This window comes from Amphiura filiformis, chromosome 17 (genome assembly GCF_039555335.1).
Source record: "Amphiura filiformis chromosome 17, Afil_fr2py, whole genome shotgun sequence".
NCBI classification, from domain to species: domain Eukaryota; kingdom Metazoa; phylum Echinodermata; class Ophiuroidea; order Amphilepidida; family Amphiuridae; genus Amphiura; species Amphiura filiformis.
The window spans coordinates 49,603,631-49,615,891 of NC_092644.1; positions in this window are offsets into that span (position 1 = coordinate 49,603,631).

Sequence of the window (12,261 nt, forward strand, 5' to 3'; positions counted from 1 at the left end):
TTCCATGCTTCGAATCATGTCATTGCAACAATGTGGTCAGAAATTCTATAGAGACAATGAGACACTGCTTATTTTATTGTCCCCCTCGCAATAGAATTTAATAGGTAGTTATCATTAATTAGGAGCGAATTGGAAAGGCAACTCCATTTTGAAACTGGCGATTTGTGGTGTGATAGCAGATACACGTGATTCGATGCAGGGGGTATTTCTATTGGTTAATTTCCCGCCTGTTCTAAAATCATTATTTACCTGGTGTTGATGCTGTGCGTCATTACTTTCTTTAGCCAAAGGTAACTATAACAGAACGGTCAACTACATATCCGTCAATACACGCTTTTTCAATGGGAAATGAACTTTGCTGCTTGGATGATGTCACGATGAGGTTAGCATTTATTCCGTATTGAAAAGCGTGTACTGACGGTTATGCAGTCGACCGGTCTCATAATCAACCTAAATCCGAGCAATATGAGTCATACTAGTATACAGTGCACCCAAAATAAAAGACTTATATTTTTTTGGTGTTTGGGGAAAATTATTGTATATCTTCAATACGAAAGGTCAAAACTTTCAAACGATGTTCGTTTTTTCCTCCCATATGCATACACTTTAAGAACTCATACTATACACTCCTATATAAAAGCAGCCAATCAGAAATGCGGTTAGAAAATCAGCGGAGTGCATTGATTGTGTATAAATGGGTTCCGTGTACTACTCGCAGTGTTTTCGCACGCGTTCGTGTCGCGTAGGATTGATTCATATTTCGGGCGGGTGATGCATATATATTTGGTTCTATTTGCCAACGTTTTTTTGTTATCAAAACAGGAAATTATTTTTTACAGGAAATTTATTTATTTATTTTAATTTTTCGTGTTTGAAATAGGTTACTACATGCGTATTACTTGTTGGGATGAAATTGTACAATGATGTACTTGTACTGAGATGTTGATGCGTTTAATACATAAGGCGCATCAACTTTTCAGTATGCATGCATTGTTTTGTATAATTTCACTCCCAACAAGTAATGCGTATTTATTAACCTATAAATCATTACATTTATAAAGTTTACTTCGAGGACTGTGAAATGATTAGTAAAACTAAATAATTTGACATAAAATTTGTATTATATCACAAATTTCACAAATTCAAAATTATTTCATAGGGCCTGCACTTTGGCTCGTTTTTTGCAGGTTTACATGGTCCAATAATCACAAGATGACTGACATGTGGTAACAAAGGAAGCAGTCACTGCAATTTGATTATGTAAAAAAAATGATTGGCCATTCAAGACACCCCTGTGAATATACTATAGCGGCCTTTTCAAAATATAATACCTGTTTGCTTGACTGTATTGACAATACCCGGGAACAATACACACAGTATACGCTGGCGAAGTTACGTAATTAATCGGGTTAATTACCATAGCAATAGGTGAAAACAATTTTGAACATATCGCGCTGCACTACAAGCAGGTTACACTCATCACCTGTGTATGTCTGCGATCATAGATTGAATACAATACTGGTCTTTTCAAAGACACTACTCATAGAGCGTGTTTATAGTGAGCCAGATTATCCGGTATTTAGCGTATAAGTACATCTTATACGGTATTGGTCGCCACTATAAACAGACCAATAGCGCTATTTGCCGCACATATTATACGGAACTGATATCCTTCGATATCGATGGATATTGCAGTATATTTATTCCGTATACGGCCACTATAAACAGACAGGATACCGTTATTCAAGGAAGTGGAGCAGGGTTATATAACCATAGATGAACTCCTGGATGGGGCAGCTTTAATTAGCATGAGGCCGCATTGATATGTAAATAGCGTATTGTTATTTAAATTTGCGCCCAGACGTATTGAGGGCGACAGTCATGTTACCCAGACGGAGAATGGCTGCATATGCCGGGCATGTCAATTTGCTGAGTGAAGGCTGATAATCACCTTTCTGTATAGGTAATAAGCTAGTATATTTCGTGTACCAGTTGGTTATAACAAAAAATTAGTATCATATTAAATATATTAAATGTATAAACTTTGAAAGTTACATGAATTTGAAGAGCAGAGCTTCGAAATCTAGCTAAGTCAGGTGATGTGAAATTCTGCTGCGTGAACCCCTCTGCGTGGTAGAATTATATTCATAAAACATTGAATTTAACAGATATCATGGGCAGCCAACCACGATTTATCAGCATTTAAAATATATGTTAATTAACAAAGATAAATAATAAAGAGTACAAATGGCAATTAACTAGTAAACAAGCCTGAAATCTTAAAATGTTGCCACGTGATTTCCCGAACACATGATATGTCACCATGTGACCACTATTCAGATTTACCGTAAATATTTGGACATCATGCACATACACTGTTCATTTCTTTATCTCTGTATAAAATCAATAATTCATGCTGGGAGCCAAGTAACATTGTCTGCTCAGCGCAGATTGGTATTTTATTTTACTTGAGAGCATAATAGAAATACATAAAACGAATCATGGCGCCATGATGGAAGGTCAGGTCGGGTATCAAAGGTTATTATAACTTAAATACTACTTGTATTTCCCACCTTGCCTCTGTCACATATTTCCTTCATATTATTGACAGCAAGTCCGAATTTTGACTTTGCTACTGCAAAATGTCATTTCATATAAAATTAGTAGACTTTCTTTGAAAAAACATATCACTGGTGCCTGATGGGAATACCCGTCCGCCATTTCATTAAACTGGATCGTTTTCGCCTGGTTTGTGCCCAGATGTATTGGGGGCGTGCTATACTCTCATTGAACAGGCAAAGTTCGCAAAACTAACAACGTTGTTATTTGCCAAACTCAATTAACATGATCCAAGGGGTCGAACATGAATTATTCATAACGAGCTATAACGGATCGATAACTGGCCTCACTTTCTAGCTAGTAAACCAGCTGAATTTTTCATAGATTTTGCGTTGCTAATAGAACAACCGTGAATTTAGTGTCACCCCCTTGATATAACTCTCCGAGCTCAAATTTGTCACTGTAATAACACATCACCTACAAATATGGTACGGTGCCCGGTGCTGTAGCAAAAATGTTTAAAAAAATAGGCCGGTATCGTTTCGACGGCAAACTGTTTGAAATTGGCACCATATTTGTGTCTCCCACATTGCATTGCGGTGACCTCGAACACGCTGAGTTCATCCACCTCGGATTCAGAATAGCGCTATTGGTTGCTACTATAAACAGCCGAGATAACGGATAAGTCACATTCTATCCTAATCCCATATGCGTATAAGGATACCGTATAAATACCGTACACCACTATAAACACGCTCTTAGAGCGTGTTTATAGTGAGCCAGATTATCCGGTATTTAGCGTATAAGTACATCTTATACGGTATTGGTCGCCACTATAAACAGACCAATAGCGCTATTTGCCGCACATATTATACGGAACTGATATCCTTCGATATCGATGGATATTGCAGTATATTTATTCCGTATACGGCCACTATAAACAGACAGGGATTAACGATACCGTTATTCAAGGAAGTAGAGCAGGTGATATAACTCTCCTAGCTCAAATTTGTCACTGTAATAACATATCACCTATAAAATATGGTACGGTACTGTGGCAAAAATGTTAAAAAATAGGCCGGCATCGTTTCGACGGCAAACTGTTTGAAATTGGCACCATATCCGTGTCTCCCACATTGCATTGCGGTGACCTCGAACACGCTGAGTTCAACCACCTCGGATTCAGAATAGCGCTATTGGTTGCCACTATAAACCGCCGAGATAACGGATAAGTCACATTCCATCCTAATCCCATATGCGTATAAGGATACCGTATAAATACCGTACACCATTATAAACACGCTCTTACAGGTGCAAGTGATCAGCATGATATGGTTCAATGCAGAGGTACCGCGTGAAGGTATCAGTGCAGCGCGGTATATTAAAAATTGTTTTCACCTATTGCTATGGTAGTTAATCCGATTATTACGTAACTTCGCCAGCGTATATGCATTGGACAAACTTTTTACAATAAGCATGATAAGTGATGATGTGACCTCCAGATTTATACATCGTTCGTCTCGCACACTGACATTTGATTGAATGGACTGTAGGCTACTGCGCCGTGATTACGGTGAAGGACACCGGTTCAAATCCTTTGTTTGGAGCCAATCGATAAAAGCATGCATGGCTTCTATACCCATGTACAGTTTATCCATGGTAGGTATTAATACCTACCATGGTTTATCCCTACATAACCTATGTCTTGAATACGCTGGCAAAGTTATGTAATAATCGGATTAATACTATATAGCAGTAGGTAAAAACAAGTTTTGAATAATCCGCGCTATAAAGTCCCATTCAGTGATCCCAGCGAAAGTGAAAAAAAAAATCAAATTGTTACGTTTATAAAATTTTTTAATGAAAAACAAATGGCAAAAAAACAAAACAGGAAAACGACAGTATTGACGAAGTTGAAGCCCCATTCAAATACATGTAGCTAATTTATATACTGTCAGTACCGGTATATAAATTACAGACTCACGTAAATGCATTATTTTTTGTCTTAGACACACGGTTTTCGGCTGAACCACTGCACTAGAAAGCTATGTTAGCACATCTATGACAATGACGAAAGGTACAAAATCAGCCATAGGCCTTTAGATAGCTGAAGACACAAAAGTGGTGTTTTATGACCTTTGACATTCTTTTGTGGCGAGTGACATGGTCTTTCAATTCACGCCGAGTGTCCTTGACAGGTTTGACTATGCTTCAGTGGTCATGAAAGAATTCAAAAGATAACCTCTGCCCCAATAATCCCAAGCAATTGTCTGAAACTGCTCCTCGGATCATAAGAACTCAGTCCTCAAATGATAGTCATAATAATGTCAAAAATATAAAAATTACTGACTATCATTGAAGACTGAGTTCCGCAGTCTAGTATCCAAAATCTGAATTTTGATGATTTTTACGATCGTCGGGATGAAAAAATCAAAAAATCACTGAATGGGCCTTTAGTTCCCTCTCCTTACCCTGGCAATATAAATCAAAGAAAAATAAAGAAAGAAAACAAGAAAAGAAAATTAACCAAATTAAGGGATCTGGAATGAGCGTTTCGATAGTATTTTTTGTGGGACATGAGAGCACATCAGACATATCGAATTGCATTCTGAATACGGAGAATGTCTTTCTGATATCAAATAAATTTCATTGTTTGAAATTCACGATATAATACAAATTTTATGACAAATTATTAAAATTTGATATTTTTCACATTTTTGATAAATAACAGTCCTCGAAGTAAATATCATAAATATAATGTTATATTCTTAAACAGTCCCTGGCATGATACCATACATGTATAGGCCTATGTATAGTAAATTTGTCTGCTTTATCTGTTTTGTGCTGTTTAAGCAAATAGTTAAACATAATTTCCATAAAATGTAAGCTTTTACTGTCAGCTAGATATGTCCCCTTTTAATTTTGAGCAGAACAAGTGAGGTAAAGCAAAGATAATTAAAATTTACTACTACTAGCGCCAATGAATGTTATAAGATTGTAAAACGGCACGATCCTCTGGGTGGGGGTGTGTGCGTATGTGTGTCCTGCACGCGTATTTTTTTCTGCACCTATAACGGGACGCAATACGATACCGGTATGTTATAAGAATCAAACTTACAAGAAAGATGGCTCTTGTCAAATCCTACAATTCTGTCAGAGAAAATATGCATATTTGCATTAAATTTTTAATTAATTGACATAATTGATTAATTAATAAATATTTTATTTAATGATTTACCATAATTCCAAATATGTCAAACAATATGTCAAATTAAAGCTAATGAAATGCTTTATAAATTGGTCAGAGCGCATTTTGCAGAATGCATTTAGTACTTTAGTTACATGATTCCAAACATTCTATTCCAATTTTTTGCTATACACGCATAGGAGCTGTACTTTTAAAATCCGCGCCTAATCAATAATAATAGTCTTTCACTCCATTGTCAAAGTACTGTGCTCCCTGTAGCTGTAGCATTATGGAGTGACCAGGTCCTAGAGTGTGATGGTTTTGTAGCAGATGACAGTGCCCATTCAAGCCTGTCAAGGTCAGTTAGTAGCCACTTGCTGAATGGATGGCCATGATCAGCTATCAAAGAGATGCCTTGTGCAGCTGCCAATCACAGTAGAGGTTTGATAACATTTTGTTAAAAACCCAAATGTGATATAAGGACAAAGCTGTGCATGTTGGTACTTAATTGTTTGGATTCTTACGTTGAAATTCCCTTGTATTAGTATTTTTATGTGTAGTGTATAGTGGTCATAAATGTGATGCGATCAAGCAAAATCAGTCGGAACTCGGAAATATTGATTTTGAGATATTGCCAAACAAAGGAGATATTTCCTTTTGTTTCCTCTTGTTTTGGAAACTCTTTAATTGCTCATATCTTTGGAACTGGTTGTTCAATTTTAGTGGAGTTTTCTGCAAAATTCAGCTTTGTAAATGCTGTTTACTATTCTATAAGAAACTGAAAATTTAATATTTCCGAGTTCCGACTGATTTTGCTTGATCGCGTCACAAATTATATAGTTTTTAAATTTTGGGCATGTTTGCTCTGTTGCACTGTACCATTATGGAATTTGAGCAAATCAATTACCGACACAAGCAGGTATACAGTGTATTATTTTATTTTTATTTCGTATCTCAGGAGCACAGCTCACTTGGTAAGGCATCAGAATTTGGTACACTAGCGCTTCGAACTTTAAATCGGAAAGTGGTGAGTTCGAGCCTCATCACGGTCACATTAATTTTATAAACCAAATATTGTTCGAACTTTTCATATTTGTTTTTCTTTTATTGTTTCTTTTCTTTGTCTTTTTTTTCCTTGTTTTCTTTATTTTTTTCTTTATTTTTCTTGGATCCATATTGCCAGTGTAAGGAGTGGAGGGTACTAACGGCCCATTCAGCGATTTTTTTTCATCCGGACGATCGTAAAAATCATCAAAATTCAGATTTTGTACAAGACTGCGGAACTCAGTCTTCAATGATATAGTCAGTAATAATCTTTTGGTCATTATGACTATCATCATTTGACGACTGAGTTCTTATGATACATCATCCGAAGAGCAGTTTCAGACAATTGCTTGGGATTGTTGGGGCAGAGGTTATCTTTTGAATTCTTTCATGACCACCGAAGCAGAGTTAAACCTGTCAAGGACACTCGGCGTGAATTGAACTGACCATGTCACTCGCCACAAAAGAATGTCAAAGGTCATAAAACATCAACTTGGTGTCTTCTGCTAGTGGTTCAGCCCTAAGCCGTGTAGGCCTATTTAAGACAAAAATAATGCATTTACGTGAATCTGTAATTTATATACTGACAGTATATATAAATTAGCTACATGTATTTGAATGGGGCTTCAACTTCGTCAATACTGCCGTTTTCTTGGGTTTTGTGCCAATTTTTTCATTAAAATTTTTTATAAAAGTAACAATTTGATTTTTTTTTCACTTTCGCTGGGATCACTGAATGGGGCTTTGCAACGCGATATATTCAAAACTTATATTCACCTACTGTTATAGCATTAATCTGATTATTACACAACCTCACCAGCGTATTCAAGATATCCAATGCAAATAATCACCTAGATTATGACGTATCATACCGTAAATATGGCGGAGTACTCAAATTCATTCAACAAAAGCATGATTACAAGCTATTGCAATCTACCGCGACAGCTCGTCTCACACACATAACAAATGCACAAATACGATCAAATAGGTTGACGACAACGTTTGATTGAATGCACTGCATTGTGCCATGATTACAGTGAAGGACACCGGTTCAATTCCTTTGTATGGAGCCAATCAATAATTTCACGCACATCCTCTATTATTGCCCAATTATTGCCCGGGATGATTGCACACTGTAAAAGAGCTATTGTTATAATGTTTGATGAAATCGTGTTTAACTACCGTATTTGCTTAAGAAGGGGCACAATACGGATAAAGCAGACAGATTGACTACATGTGGTACATGTATATGGTCAATTCCAGCGAAAGCAGGACAAAATTCTCTCTATGTTAACTTTCCACTTTAAAATGTCATTAATAAAGGAAATCACGTTATTGATGGAGCATATCATGTCACGTCTAATGTGCTCTCTTTGTGCATATAGGCCTTTACTAGCAAGTCATACCAGGGGACAAGTTATGATAGCTTAAATGAATTGGCGTTACCCACGAATTCAAAGATAAAGCACCATATATGTCATTGAATGTCCTTCAATCAAAATGAAATTATTACCGTTAGAAAGACGTTTGCATGATCTCTCATCATGTGTAAAACGATTGAATTCCACCAAAGTTTGTGGACTCTAGAGGCCATTAAGTCAATTTGGCTAATAATTTTGTTACCCGCGTATCAAAAATAAAATGATCGTTCTGAAAAATGTTAAGTGAATATGCCATAAATGACTATATCATGAAACGAAGTTTCGTTCTATAATTCTGAGGTCCAAGTGATTATTTTATGCAAATACGTTTTACCCATAAAATTCCATAAAATCAAATTTGACGTTACCCACGTATCAACTGTTACCCACGAGTCCAGCAAATATAATTGCCATAACTTAAATTAACATTTAATGACTTTGGACACTGAATTTAGTTTGACAAGCGCTTAAAATTGTAAATCGTAAAAATACGTTCACCGCTTTAAAAAAGAATCTACGACGGCTTAAACTTTTGTTACCCACGAATCCCGAATAGATGCTAACCTTGAAAAATAAGGAGATTGTTTATTTTAAGTTTAAATCAGCACATATTCAAGCCATGGGTATGCTATAATTTTGACAGTACTTACAGTTTATACACCTAAGAAACGCAAACCCCAAACGGTACTATAGTACTTATAGCTTTACCCACGAATTCGGCGTTACCCACGAATCCAAGGATTTACTCGTAAATTATATGTTTCTTATGCATCTTAACATTTTGAAAACATGCGAAATAGGTTCCAAAACAGTCCTGTTTAATAGCGTCCTCTTGAAGGTATACTGAAGCTGTATCATGAAGTTTTGATTGATTATCCTAAATTACCATTTTTTGGGTAAATGCAATTGGTTAGAGAAACGGGAATCATTGAAACACAATGGAGGAATAACCGCAAGGTGGTTTCCAACCTTCCATAGGGCCTGCACTTTGGCTCGTTTTTTGCAGGTTTACATGGTCCAATAATCACAAGATGACTGACATGTGGTAACAAAGGAAGCAGTCACTGCAATTTGATTATGTCCCATATGATTGGCCATTCAAGACACCCCTGTGAATATACTATAGCGGCCTTTTCAAAATATAATACCTGTTTGCTTGACTGCATTGACAATACCCGGGAACAATACACACAGTATATGCATTGGACAAACTTTTTACAATAAGCATGATTAGTGATGATGTGACCTCCAGATTTATACATCGTTCGTCTCGCACACTGACGACATTTGATTGAATGGACTGCGCCGTGATTACGGTGAAGGACACCGGTTCAAATCCTTTGTTTGGAGCCAATCGATAAAAGCATGCAGAACCTCTATACCCTATACCCATGTACAGTTTATCCCTTACATAACCTATGTCTTGAATACGCTGGCAAAGTTATGTAATAATCGGATTAATACTATATAGCAGTAGGTAAAAACAAGTTTTGAATAATCCGCGCTACAGTTAGCAACCTGGACAACCGATTCTTTAGAAATGCTTAGTCGCGCTGAAAGTCGATCGATACATGTTAAAATCAGCACAATTCAGAGATACAAATTTTTGCTATGAAATTAATTTTCTCGGTCAAATATAAAGCAATATTTTTTTTTTCTTCAGTAATGTCAGTTAAAAACTTGGTGCTTGGATATACATTTTTTTTACAAATCCTGGTGTTAAAATTAAGCATCAAATTGTGTCTTTTAGTGTGATATTTTTGATTTTATAGGCCTTCAGTTCGCCCGCGAGCTTTTTTACGGAATTCATTTTTAGCGTCTCAAACTAATATAGTTTGCTAAAGAAAGATATTTCCCACCTCTGTAAAGCACATCGTGTGGGTCTATATATTATAGTTTTGTTAGAATTTCCGTTTTTATTTTACCCTTTTTCACTTTATGCTCCGAAAATGTCTAACTCAGTACTTTTATCTCGAGAGCAACCAGCAGAAATAGTCGATATTTCCTTTGTTGTTTATCCAGGTCAATTTTCCATTGAAAGCAAATTGCCCGACCAGCGATTTGGTAGCCCAAATCCCCAATTGAGTGTTCTGGTTAAACATGATTAGTAGGAGCGCTATAGGCCTGGGAATTTCTTTGCTATATTGAAGTTCTAGCAACACTGTAGCCATGCCGGTATTCCTATTAAACCCAGGGATATCGATCCACAATGCTAGTATTAGCCTTAGATTTCACTCGTTGATTTTGAAAAATGGTCAGCCGGCAGTAAAAATGGTGAAATGAAAACGCAAATTCTGACAAAAGTATGATATTTCGCTCACGGTGATGTGCGTTAGAAAGTTGGGAAAAATCCTTCATTAGCGAACTATCTTACTCTGAAAAGCTAAAAGGTTGATCCAAAAAAAGGCTCGCGGGCAGAGTTTAAGCCTATCAAAATCGAAAATCTTACACTAAATGACTAAATTTCACGCCTAAGTTTAAGCATAGAATTTGAAAAAAATACAGTATCAAGCACTACACTTTTGCCTGACATATACTGAAAAAAATGAAAATGATTGCTTTTCATTTGGCCGAGAAAATTAATTTTACATCGAAAAGGTGTAACTAAAAATTTAGCTCATTTCAACACCAAATTCGATCGTTTGTATTGCCTCATTAAATGACTGAGTGAGCCTTGCCAAACAAAAGAATCGGTTGTCCAGGATGCTAACTGGCTACAAAGTCCCATTCAGTGATCCCAGCGAAAGTGAAAAAAAAATCAAATTGTTACGTGTATAAATTTTTAATGAGAAACAAATGGCAAAAAAACAAAACAGGAAAACGACAGTATTGACGAAGTTGAAGCCCCATTCAAATACATGTAGCTAATTTATATACTGTCAGTACCGGTATATAAATTACAGACTCGCGTAAATGCATTATTTTTTTTTGTCTTAGACACACGGCTTTCGGCTGAACCACTACACTAGCAAGCTATGTTAGCACATCTATGACAATGACGAAAGGTACAAAATCAGCCATAGGCCTTTTATGACCTTTGACATTCTTTTGTGGCGAGTGACATGGTCTTTCAATTCAATTCAAACCTGTCAAGGACACTCGGCGTGAATTGAACTGATTGAATTTATATACTGACAGTATATATAAATTAGCTACATGTAGGCCTATTTGAAGGGGGCTTCAACTTCGTCGATACTGCCGTTTTCTTGGGTTTTTGCCATTTTTTTCATTAAAAAAATTGATAAAAGTAACAATTTGATTTTTTTTTTCACTTTTGCTGGGATCACTGAATGGGGCTTTGCAACGAGATATGTGACCCGTTACAGCGAAAGGTACCTTATGTCGGCTGCTACAAGTGTCTCTTTTTCCCCAATGTTGGCAGAAAATATCAAACAATAATGACAATCTGAAGTGGCGGTCATTTCAAATCATCTACAAGTCAACGAGGTTCAGGAATGTCTCATTGTTAGTGGGTGGCTACATACCTATACAAATACAATACAATGCTTTTGTAACCCACCACTCACGCCACTTGAACAGGGATTAGCCATATCAAATAAAGACTAGAGCTGTATAACAAACAGTTCTATAGACAGGTACAAGCTTATTATCCTCTACAACAATAGGATTAATGATTGGTTTAGAATGCATTTGTTACTAGCAAAATAAGGCATATGTAGCTCCCGACTTAAGGTACCTTTTGCTGTAACGGGTCACATATATTCAAAACTTGTATTCACCTACTGTTATAGCATTAATCCGATTATTACACAACTTCGCCAGCGTATTCAAGACATCGAATGCAAATAATCACCTAGATTATGACGTATCATACCGTAAATATGGCGGAGTACTCAAATTCATTCAACAAAAGCATGATTACAAGCTATTGCAATCTACCGCGACAGCTCGTCTCACACACATAACAAATGCACTATAGGATCAAATAGGTTGACGACAACGTTTGATTGAATGCACTGCCATGCGCCATGATTACGGTGAAGGACACCGGTTCAAATCCTTTGTATGGAGCTAATCAATAATTTCACG